At 47.3% G+C, this 12,468-nt stretch overlaps 1 protein-coding gene across 5 annotated transcripts in view; it reads left to right on the plus strand.

Annotated features, from left to right (window-relative positions):
- LIPE (lipase E, hormone sensitive type) overlaps positions 1-12,468 on the plus strand; it is a 126,270-nt gene that overhangs the window by 70,177 nt on the left and 43,625 nt on the right. The window contains exon 1 of one of the 5 annotated variants that reach the window (XM_077456606.1): positions 3,238-3,354. The exons of the other annotated variants lie outside the window; for them this stretch is intronic. The gene's annotated coding sequence lies outside the window, so the exon portion shown is untranslated. Of the gene's footprint in view, positions 1-3,237; positions 3,355-12,468 lie in introns of those variants that run through there. 5 annotated transcript variants of the gene reach the window in all.

The following is a 12,468-nucleotide window of genomic DNA, read 5'->3' on the forward strand; positions in this document are numbered from 1 at the left end:
CTGACCACCAATGTAAGGAACATTCTTCCCACTGATCACCAATGTAAGGACCATTCTTCCCACTGATCACCAATGTAAGGAACATTCTTCCCACTGACCACCAATGTAAAGGGCATTCTTCTCACTGATCACCAATGTAAGGAACATTCTTCTCACTGACCACCAATGTAAGGAGCATTCTTCTCACTGATCACCAATGTAAGGAGCATTCTTCCCACTGATCACCAATGTAAGGAACATTCTTCCCACTGATCACCAATGTAAGGAACATTCTTCCCACTGACCACCAATGTAAGGGACATTCTTCTCACTGATCACCAATGTAAGGATCATTCTTCCCACTGACCACCAATGTAAAGGGCATTCTTCTCACTGATCACCAATGTAAGGAACATTCTTCCCACTGACCACCAATGTAAAGGGCATTCTTCTCACTGATCACCAATGTAAGGAGCATTCTTCTCACTGACCACCAATGTAAGGAGCATTCTTCTCACTGATCACCAATGTAAGGAGCATTCTTCCCACTGACCACCAATGTAAAGGGCATTCTTCTCACTGATCACCAATGTAAGGAACATTCTTCTCACTGACCACCAATGTAAGGAGCATTCTTCTCACTGATCACCAATGTAAGGAGCATTCTTCCCACTGATCACCAATGTAAGGAACATTCTTCTCACTGATCACCAATGTAAGGAGCATTCTTCCCACTGATCACCAATGTAAGGAGCATTCTTCCCACTGATCACCAATGTAAGGAACATTCTTCCCACTGATCACCAATGTAAGGAGCATTCTTCTCACTGATCACCAATGTAAGGAACATTCTTCTCACTGACCACCAATGTAAGGAGCATTCTTCTCACTGACCACCAATGTAAGGAGCATTCTTCTCACTGATCACCAATGTAAGGAGCATTCTTCCCACTGATCACCAATGTAAGGAACATTCTTCTCACTGATCACCAATGTAAGGAACATTCTTCTCACTGACCACCAATGTAAGGAGCATTCTTCTCACTGATCACCAATGTAAGGAGCATTCTTCCCACTGATCACCAATGTAAGGAACATTCTTCTCACTGATCACCAATGTAAGGGACATTCTTCCCACTGATCACCAATGTAAGGAACATTCTTCCCACTGATCACCAATGTAAGGAACATTCTTCCCACTGATCACCAATGTAAGGAACATTCTTCCCACTGATCACCAATGTAAGGAACATTCTTCCCACTGATCACCAATGTAAGGGACATTCTTCCCACTGACCACCAATGTAAAGAACATTCTTCCCACTGACCACCAATGTAAGGAACATTCTTCCCACTGATCACCAATGTAAGGAACATTCTTCCCACTGATCACCAATGTAAGGAACATTCTTCCCACTGATCACCAATGTAAGGAGCATTCTTCCCACTGATCACCAATGTAAGGAGCATTCTTCCCACTGATCACCAATGTAAGGGACATTCTTCCCACTGATCACCAATGTAAGGAACATTCTTCCCACTGACCACCAATGTAAGGAACATTCTTCTCACTGACCGCCAATGTAAGGAGCATTCTTCTCACTGATCACCAATGTAAGGAGCATTCTTCCCACTGATCACCAATGTAAGGGACATTCTTCCCACTGACCACCAATGTAAGGAACATTCTTCCCACTGACCACCAATGTAAGGAACATTCTTCTCACTGACCGCCAATGTAAGGAACATTCTTCTCACTGACCACCAATGTAAGGAACATTCTTCTCACTGATCACCAATGTAAGGAACATTCTTCTCACTGACCACCAATGTAAGGAACATTCTTCCCACTGAAATATCTCCCGCATCAGCTGGGGGGAGAGGAGGGAAGCCAAAGAAACCAAGTTTTTTTTTTTTCACCTTCCTCTACACCAAATTGACTGACACCAACAATGGTACATAATTCCACTCCAACAATCTGCACTATTCAACCCTCTGAAATCAACATGGGGCATAATTCCACTGACACCAACAATTGGGCACTATTCCTCCCACTAACACCAACAATCGGCGACTATTCCTACCACTGACACCAATGATGGGACACTATTCCTACCACTGACACCAATGATGGGGCACTATTCCTCCCACTGACACCAATGATGGGGCACTATTCCTACCACTGACACCAATGATGGGGCCCTATTCCTACCACTGACACCAATGATGGGGCACTATTCCTACCACTGACACCAGTGATGGGGCACTATTCTTCCCACTGACACCAATGATGGGGCACTATTCCTCCCACTGACACCAATGATGGGGCACTATTCCTCCCACTGACACCAATGATGGGACACTATTCCTACCACTGACACCAATGATGGGACACTATTCCTACCACTGACACCAATGATGGGGCACTATTCCTCCCACTGACACTAACGATGGGGCACTATTCCTCCCACTGACACCAACGATGGGGCACTATTCCTCCCACTGACACCAACGATGGGGCACTATTCCTCCCACTGACACCAACGATGGGGCACTATTCCTCCCACTGACACCAACGATGGGGCACTATTCCTCCCACTGACACCAACGATGGGGCACTATTCCTCCCACTGACACCAACGATGGGGCACTATTCCTCCCACTGACACCAACGATGGGGCACTATTCCTCCCACTGACACCAACGATGGGGCACTATTCCTCCCACTGACACCAACAATTGGGCCCTTTGTTTAGAAAGTTTGTGTTCTCCACCCTTCTTTCTCAGTAGGGCTGCCTTGACACCCTTGTTTTCTAATCTGGGTTGGTCATGTTTGTGGTGGGGTGACGGGTGCCCACACAACAACACCCCTAAGAGCCTTGTGAATGACAGGCTGGGCTTACAGGAAATGGGCAGGAGGACCACCAGAGCTGGACCAAGGAGGAAGTCCGGGACAGAGCTGGTGCATGGAGGAGGTCATATTTGGGAACATTTTTTCTTTTTTTCTTTTTATCATGGGACACAGAGAACCCACAAAAAATAATCTGTCAGTAAGAACAGATGAGATGCATTCCAAGTAGACACTGTAAACCATGTGAATGCAGGATTGGACTTCTGAGCCCAGCCAAGTACAATATGACAATGCCAAACAGTTGTCATCATAAACAAGGCATCATCCTCTGGAGATGTCCCTTTCCTGATGGGCCGGCTCCAGCTGCTGCGCCCTCCTCCTCCTCCTCCTCCTCCTCCTCCTCCTCCTCCTCCTCCTCCGGCAGGTTTATAACTGCAGGAGGAGTCGGCTTCCACAGTGAGATGGAACTGTCCGATCAAGAGAAGTCCTACTAACAGAACAGCGGGGGAGAGTTGTCACTACAGGTAGGGGAGACGGGCAGTTTATAGTCCTTTAGCCTGTTCACCTCTCTACTCCTTTCCTATATCTATACTGCATCTGGAGGGCTCTGTTTTCTCTTCTTCATGGTGTGCTCCTCTCTCTCTCTGTGACCTTTCCTCTCTTGTGACACTTTTCTTACTACACCGTGTTCTCAGAAGTTGTAAACTAGAGAAGAGACTTTGACAGTGCGGCTGCTGTCTCTATATGTTGGGTTGGGGGAGGATTGTATTGCTGTTGCTTCAATCTACATCGGCCTTTCTCAACCTTTTTATTATTCATTTTCTGGTCTCGGGAAAACGCTGGTAATATTTACTATTTACCTGATCATTTATTTATTACAGGTTCTATTATTATAGTGTCATCAATTTACGCAGAGCTTTACACATATGATGCATTTACATCAGTCCCTGATCTGAATGAGCTTACAATCTAAGGTCCCTAACTCACGTTCATACATGCACATACTAGGGCCAATTTAGACGGGAGTCAATTAACCTGCCAGTATCTACAGCTCGTGGTACATTACTTTGATGGCCAGTGGGACAGTCAATTCTTATACTTGTGGTCATGGGAAGAACATTCTTTACATTGGTGGTCAGTGGGAAGAATGCTCCCTACTTTGGTGATCAGTGGGAAGAGTGCTCCCTACTTTGGTGATCAGTGGGAAGAGTGCTCCTTACATTGGCGATCAGTGGGGAGAGTGCTCCTTACATTGGCGATCAGTGGGGAGAGTGCTCCTTACATTGGTGATCAGTGGGAAGACTGCTCCTTACATTGGTGATCAGTGGGAAGAATGCTCCTTACATTGGTGATCAGTGGGAAGAATGCTCCCTACATTGGTGATCAGTGAGAAGAATGCTCCTTACATTGGTGATCAGTGGGAAGACTGCTCCTTACATTGGTGCTCAGTGGGAAGAATGCTCCCTACATTGGTGGTCAGTGGGAAGAATGCTCCCTACTTTGGTGATCAGTGGGAAGAATGTTCCTTACATTGGTGGTCAGTGGGAAGAATGCTCCTTACATTGGTGATCAGTGGGAAGAATGCTCCTTACATTGGTGATCAGTGGGAAGACTGCTCCTTACATTGGTGATCAGTGGGAAGAATGCTCCTTACATTGGTGATCAGTGGGAAGAATGCTCCCTACATTGGTGATCAGTGAGAAGAATGCTCCTTACATTGGTGATCAGTGGGAAGACTGCTCCTTACATTGGTGCTCAGTGGGAAGAATGCTCCCTACATTGGTGGTCAGTGGGAAGAATGTCCCTTACATTGGTGATCAGTGGGAAGAATGTTCCTTACATTGGTGATCAGTGAGAAGAATGTTCCTTACATTGGTGATCAGTGGGAAGAATGCTCCTTACATTGGTGATCAGTGGGAAGAATGCTCCCTACATTGGTGATCAGTGAGAAGAATGCTCCTTACATTGGTGATCAGTGGGAAGAATGCTCCCTACATTGGTGCTCAGTGGGAAGAATGCTCCCTACATTGGTGATCAGTGGGAAGACTGCTCCCTACATTGGTGATCAGTGAGAAGAGTGCTCCCTACATTGGTGATCAGTGGGAAGACTGCTCCCTACATTGGTGATCAGTGGGAAGACTGCTCCCTACATTGGTGATCAGTGAGAAGAGTGCTCCCTACATTGGTGATCAGTGGGAAGAATGCTCCCTACATTGGTGATTAGTGGGAAGAATGCCCCTTACATTGGTGATCAGTGGGAAGAATGCTCCTTACATTGGTGCTCAGTGGGAAGAGTGCTCCCTACATTGGTGATCAGTGGGAAGAATGTTCCTTACATTGGTGATCAGTGGGAAGAATGCTCCCTACATTGGTGATCAGTGGGAAGACTGCTCCCTACATTGGTGATCAGTGGAAAGAATTCCCCTCTTACAGATAGTTTTAAAAAGTTCATAGGTGTGAATGATTTTCTGTCTGAGAGGTAGACCTTGTTCATTGCTCAGGAAACCCCTGGCAACCTAAGAAGGAACCCTGGAGTAGAGAGGGATTAGAACCCCTGTCAAGTTTTATTGCTGTCAGTCCCCTGTTAAGGAGATTTATCCAATGTTTGTCCTGTTTGCCATTATCATTTAAAAGTGAAAATAAAGAAGATCCAAAATTTTGGGCTGTCCCCAGAAAAGTAATGGAGGGGAAATCTTCCACTGGGGACACCAAATAAGGGATTCCCTTCATTTGCAGGGATTTCCCCTCACTTCCTGTTTGGCTATGGGACAGGAAGTGAAGGGAAATCTCTGCAATGGGAAACAAATAGCGGGGAAAAAAAACTGACAGCAGTATAACCCTCCCTTACGCTATCCAAAATTAGAAAAAAAAAGTTTGCCTATAGTTCAACTTTTAAGTTATTAAAAAAAATGCAAATTTTCAGTAAAACTTAGATCTTTTCGACCAAGCTTTATACATTTCTGTAAAATGATAATAAGTGGGTTCAGAACCATTTTCCAGAAATGTGAAAGGTGTGCCAAAGGTGAATTTATCCTTTTTAAGTGCTGATGTTTGATCATTGCCTAAACCAGGGATATGCAATTAGCGGACCTCTAGCTGTCGCAGAACTACAAATCCCATGATGCCTAGCAAGATTCTGACAGCCACAAGCATGACACCCAGAGGCAGAGGCATGATGGGACTTGTAGTTTTGCAACAGCTGGAGGTCCACTAATGGCATATCCATGGTCTAAACAGTTGGTGAATGCAGCACTGCTACCAGCATCTCGACTGACAAAATAACATCAGGTCCTGGCATTTAAACTATGCCCCCATTGGGTAAGGACTCTAAAATTTGTGAGATATATCCCAGGTCTTTTACATTATTAACCACTTGAGATCCGCGCTATAGCCGAATGACGGCTACAGCGCGGATCTCCTTTGCCGGGACTACGTCTATTGACGTCGTCCCATGCACGAGCTGCCTGCGCGCCCCCTGAGGGGCGCGCGTGGCGCGCTCTGTGATCGGCGAGTCTGAGACTCGCCCGATCACTGATCCGAGCAAGGGGTCGATCCTGACCCCTTATCACGTGATCAGCTGCCAATGACAGCTGATCATGTGATACAACGGAGCCGGTAATCGGCTGCGAGGAGAAAAAAAAAAAGCCGATCACCGGCGGCCGTGATCGGGACATCAGTCCCGATCACGGCCAGCGCTGCCAGTGCCCACCTGCCCCCTGCCAGTGCCCACCTGCCCCCTCATAACTATGCCTAATAAAAAATTTGTGCCCCCCCCCCCCCGTCAGTGCCACCCAGCAGCGCCCACAGTGCCACCCAGCAGCGCCCACAGTGCCACCCAGCAGTGCCCACAGTGCTACCCAGCAGTGCCACCCAGCAGTGCCCACAGTGCTACCCAGCAGTGCCCACAGTGCCACCCAGCAGTGCCCACAATCTGCCTCAACAAAGGTGCTGCACCCCAGTGCCACATATCTGTGCCCATCAGTGTCATCTACCAGTGCCCAGCAGTGCCACCTCTCAGAGCCACCTATCAGTGCCCATCAGTCCCATCTATCAGTGGTACCTATCAGTGCCCATCCGTGCCACCCATCTGTGCCATCTTATCTGTGCCCATCTTTGCCGCCTTATCTGTGCCTATTAGTGCCGCCCTAACTATGCCCATCAGTGCCCACCAATGCAGCCCATCAGTGCCCACCAGTGCAGCCTATCAGTGCCGCCTCATCAGCGCACTTCAATGAAGGAGAAAAATGACCTGTTTGCAAAATTTTATTTTATTTAACAATTTCATTTGGGTACAGTGTTGTATGACCGTGCAATTGTCATTCAAAGTGCATCAGCGCTGAAAGCTGAAAATTGGGACTGAGGGGGGTTTAAGTGCCCAGTAAGCAAGTGGTTAAAGCAGAGTTAAAGTCCACAGCTACACATACTGTACTTGCCTGTCCTGGGATCCGGCGATGTTTGCATCACCACATTTCCTTTGGCTTTTGATTGCTGGCGCTGCCACTACCCCTAAGGAAAACTGTCATTGATGCCTTGTGGCTTCACAGCCGGTTCCCTATTGTACATGCACGAAGCGCACTGCACTTTCTGAATGGCGAGGGAAGGAGGGGGGGGGGGGGGGCTGAACTTCTGAGTGATCTCGGCGTGGTGAGATCTGTTGGAAGTGGGGATGGGTACCTGTCGAAAACAGGTACCCAAACCCCCCCCTCACCCCCATTCCTGAAAGGTGCCGAACATGGCACTGGATTGGGTGGAGGAGGCAGACGAGAGGAGCGGAACTCCGCTATAAAGCCACACTATCTCGGGGGATGTACAGATTTTCATTCGGTCCAAACCCAACTAGTCTTCTTTAGGAAGCAAATCACAAAGGCGCACCTCCTTGGAGAATAATGGCATTTTATGTTAGGCTGGCCACAAATGTTATTCCATTAATTGCTATTAAAGTGGTTGTAAACCCTTACAACAAACTTTGACCTACAGGTAAGCCCAGATTAAGGCTTACCTGTAGGTCCAAGAAATATCTCCTAAACCTATACGGTTTAGGAGATATTTGCCCGAAGACAGGCACCGCTGTCTACGGCGCATGCGCCGTAGACAGCGGCGCGCAGGCGCACTGAGTGCGGCATCTCCAAGAACGGAGCTGCCGCGCGTGTTGGCTCCCGTGCGCATGCGTGACGTCATCGCGGCTTCGCCGAATGACAGCGGCGGAGCTGCGAGACCCCACCGACAACATGGATGCGCCGGACTACAGGGGACAGCGGTGACATCACTGGCTCCTGTGTCAGGTAAGTGACACATAATGGGCTACTATGCGATGCATAGTAGTCCATTATGCTTTGCCTTTGCAGGGAATGAAAGAGGAAGTAAACTCATCAGGGTTTACTTCCTCTTTAAAGTGTACGTGAAGCCAAACCTTTTCTTAGCTTTAGTGGTGAAGGGCTAAAACCAATGTTGTTTTTTGTTTTCTGTCTATTACATAGTTAGGTTGAATAAAGACACCAGTCCATCCAGTTCAACCTGAGTGAGTGTGGGTGTGTGTCTAATTGTCCATATCCCTGTACATTGTGTCTCATTAAGATACTCCTCTATTATATATTATTTAATTAAGGTATCATTATAGTGCCGTCAATTTAGGCAGCGCTCCACACATACATCGCACACTCACATCGGTCCCTACCTTCAAGTAGCCCACAATCCAAGGTCCCCAACTCACATTCATATACTAGGGCCAGTTTTGGACAGAAGCCAATTAACCTACCAGCATGTTTTGGGAGTGTGGGAGGAAACTGGAGTACCTGGAGGAAACCCACGCAGGCACAGGGAGAACATGCACACTCCAGGCAGGTAGTGTTGTGGTTGGGATTCAAATCGGCAACCCTTTTTACTGCTAGGCAAGAGTGCTACCCGCTACACCACTGTGCCGCTGTGGCCCACTAGAGAGATTTTTCTTCACTTCCAGCCCTAGAGAGACAACAGGAAATGAGAGCAATTCTCTACAAATGAAGGAATCTCCATCACGGGGTCCTTTCACACGGGCTGACTGATCAGGTCCTCCTGTCAGTTGTTCGGGTGGACATGATTGGACCCTCCAGTCTCCTCTATGGAGCAGCAGGTGTCAAGGGACATGTGTCTGGCACCCACCGACATCCGATCATATCTGCTAAAAACAGACGAATGGGGATTCATTCCCTATCCATCTGGTGGATCAGATGGCAATTGGGGTAAACGGACATGCGGTCTGTATTGCATCCAACTGCCCATATAGGAGAGTGGGCTGTGTTTGTGTCCTCTCTGCATATATGCGGAGCAGCCCTGAACCAGCCAGCGGGGGATCAGCAGGCACTCTGGTGACAACGATAACGTTTTGAATCATCTTTCATCTTTTGTCTCGGCGACAGTGGTCACCAGAACAAATGGTGACACAGCTGGGACACAGCCATAAAAACTTGATTTAAAAGTAGGGATGCACCGAAATTTCGTCCGCTGAAACATATCGGCCGGAAATGCCCTTTTCGGCAATTTGCCGAAAAGGAAAAAATGGCCGATAGTTGAGCTGAAAATGGAGCGGGGCCTGGGGGTGGAACTACGCCCCCGCCCGCCCCTGGTGCCGCCCATGATGGGGTGAATAGCGCAGGACTGATGCAGCCAGCGATGCCCCTCTGCAGTGAAGAGAGCCGTCTGGTTGAATAGAGCGCCGGGAACATCACAGCTTTAATTTCAATAGCTGTGTGTTCCCCGTCGCGCGCCGTCACACACAGCCCCTCCTCCTTGTCCGGGGAACTTTGATAGACAGATCACCTGTCCAATCTTTAATTAACAGTCATTTTCGGTATCGGTGCTGTTTCGGTATTGGTTTCGGTTTTTCGGCCTAGTGTATTTTTCATTTTCGGTATCGGTTTCGGCATCAAAAAACCCATTCGGTGCATCCCTATTTAAAAGGTCTAATGCCGTGTACACACGATCAGAATTCTTGTCGGAAAAAGCTCTGATGGTTTTCCAGACGGAATTCCGACAGAATTCGGCTCAAGCTGTCTTGCCTATACACGGTCACACCAAATTCCTATAGTTTATAATGTGGTGACGTACAACACGTATGACGGGACTAGAAAAAGGAAGTTCAATAGCCAGTAGCCAATAGCTTCTGTCTCGTAGTTGAATCTGAGCATGCGTGATTTTTGGCGTGTCGGAATTGCATACACAGGATCGGAATTACCGATAGAAAGTTTTTCCGTCGGGAAAATTGAGAACATGCTATCAAATTTTTGGCTGGCGGAAATTCGGACAGCTAAATTCCAATGGAGCGTACACACGGTCGCATTTTCCGATGAAAAGCTCTCATCTGACTTTTTCTGGCCGGAATTCCAATCGTGTGTACGCGGCGTAACTGTACTGTAATTTTAAGTCGTAAAGGCGGACAAGGTAGGAGCTTACTGGGAGGGAGTTCCAGAAGATGGGAGAGGTTCTGGAGAAGTCCCGGAGTCGAGCATGGAAGGAGGGTAACAAAGGAGCTAGTGAGCAAGATGTCCTTGGAAGAGCAGAGAGGACGATCTGGGCGATATCTGCAGATGAGGTTGGTGATGTAGCTGGGGGGGGGGACGATATTGTGGATGGCTTTGTAACATTGTGGTTAGTATTTAGAATTTTATACATTGGGCTTGTGGAAGCCAGTGGAGGGATTGGCAGAGAGGAGCAGCGGTCAGTTAGTAAGGTGTATTAGTCTAGCAGCATTCATGATAGACTGAAGGGGGGGATATCTTGTGAAAGGGTAGGCCAGTAAGGAGGGAGTTGCAGTAGCTAAGGCAGGAGATGACCAAGGAGTGAATACGTTGTTTTGTGGTGTCTTTGGTCAGGGGCAACTTCTGGAAATGTTGCAGAGTTTAAAGAGGAAGTAAACCCTGATGAGTTTACTTCCTCTTTCATTCCCTGCAAAGGCAAAGCATAATGGACTACTATGCCCATTATGTGTCACTTACCTGACACAGGAGCCAGCGAAGTCGCCGCTGTCCCCTGTAGTCCGGAGCCTCCATCTTCTTGGTGGGGTCTCGCAGCTCCGCCGCTGTCATTCGGCAAAGCCGCGATGACGTCACTCCTGCGCATGCGCACGGGAGCCGACGCCCGCGGCAGCTCCGTCGCTGAGAATGCCACGCTCAGTGCGCCTGCGCGCCGTAGACAGCGGTGCCTGTTTTCGGGCAAATATCTCCTAAACCATATAGGTTTAGGAGATATTGCTTGGACCTACAGGTAAGCCTTAATCTAGGCTTACCTGTAGGTCAAAGTGGTTTGTAAGGGTTTACAACCACTTTAAGGCGGCAAGATTTAGCCAATGATTGGATGTGGGGCCTGCAGGAAAGGTCAGAGTCTAGGATTACTCCTAGCTTCTGGCACATGGACAGCCACATGTACTACTTATATATGTGTATTATTCTTTCAGCACCATTATTGTGTTAGCCCTTGTACACACGGTCAGACATTCGGACGGAAAATGTCCGATCGGACATGTGTTGTCGGATAATCCGACCGTGTGTGGGCTCCATCAGACTGTTTCCGTCGGAATATCCGACCAACAAAGTTTTAGAGCTGGGCTATAAAATTTTCCGACAACATGATCCGATCGGAATTCTTTACAAACGATCGGACAAAGTGCCACGCATGCTCAGACCAAATTCCTAGACCTAAGCTGTTGGCTACTAGCCTGAACGTCAAAAAAAATTCTCAACCAAAACACTGCGCTACGTGATATTCCCTTCACCAAGCGAAATGGACGCTTACCAGATTCAGTGGATCCACTCAAATTTATATTTGGAGGATCACATAGGCTCATATATATATATGGAGGCTCCTTCAACAGTGCGTTTTTTCCAGAGGGATTTCAGATATAGTTACTCCATTCATTTATTAAGAGGTGACTTATCTCCAACCATACAAATCCACAGGGATGATTGAGCACATATAAGGAAAAGCAGGGACCAAAATAGTGTAATTCCGTTTTGTATAAAAGAATTTAATGAAAAAAAGTATTGAACTCACATGTGTACAGAAGTTTAAGCGCTTTTCAGTAAAAAACAAGGCTGCAGTGAAGTCCCGACGCGTTTCGTCATAGAAAACGTCATCTGGGGTTTCTGTAAGGCTGGCATAAAATACGCCATATCCTTGAAGCGCTACACTTTTAAATAATAATTACTAGCCTGAACGTAATCCCATCGTAACGAAATAACGTCATCACGTTACGCACGATCGGATTTTCGGACAACTTTGTCCGACCGTGTGTATGCAACACAAGTTTCGGACAAAATCCGACGGATTTTGTTTGTCGGAATGTCCGACCGTGTGTACAAGGGCTTAGACTTCTCATTTCTCGTTGAAAACCTGTGTAGAGCTCTTCCACTTGGATTTCATTGAAGGCTGTGGAAGGGTCAATCATAAAAATCTTCCTAAAGTAAACAACGATACCCCAATGAACGGAGTCGTCCTCAAATTGTTAGCAGTAGTTTGGCAAAGGTGCTTAATCCATGAAAATGACTGTTTTCTTCATATAAGAGAATGTGTGTTTTTTTAATAGTTTTGTATAAAAATGTAGAAGATTGTGGCGCTTAGAAGACATGATGATACACCTGGGAACCTTTCTTGGCCCATGGTTGTGC

The sequence above is a fragment of the Lithobates pipiens genome, unplaced genomic scaffold (assembly GCF_037356315.1).
Source record: "Lithobates pipiens isolate NorthernLeopardFrog02 unplaced genomic scaffold, aLitPip1_a1.2 Scaffold_27, whole genome shotgun sequence".
Lineage (NCBI taxonomy): Eukaryota > Metazoa > Chordata > Amphibia > Anura > Ranidae > Lithobates > Lithobates pipiens.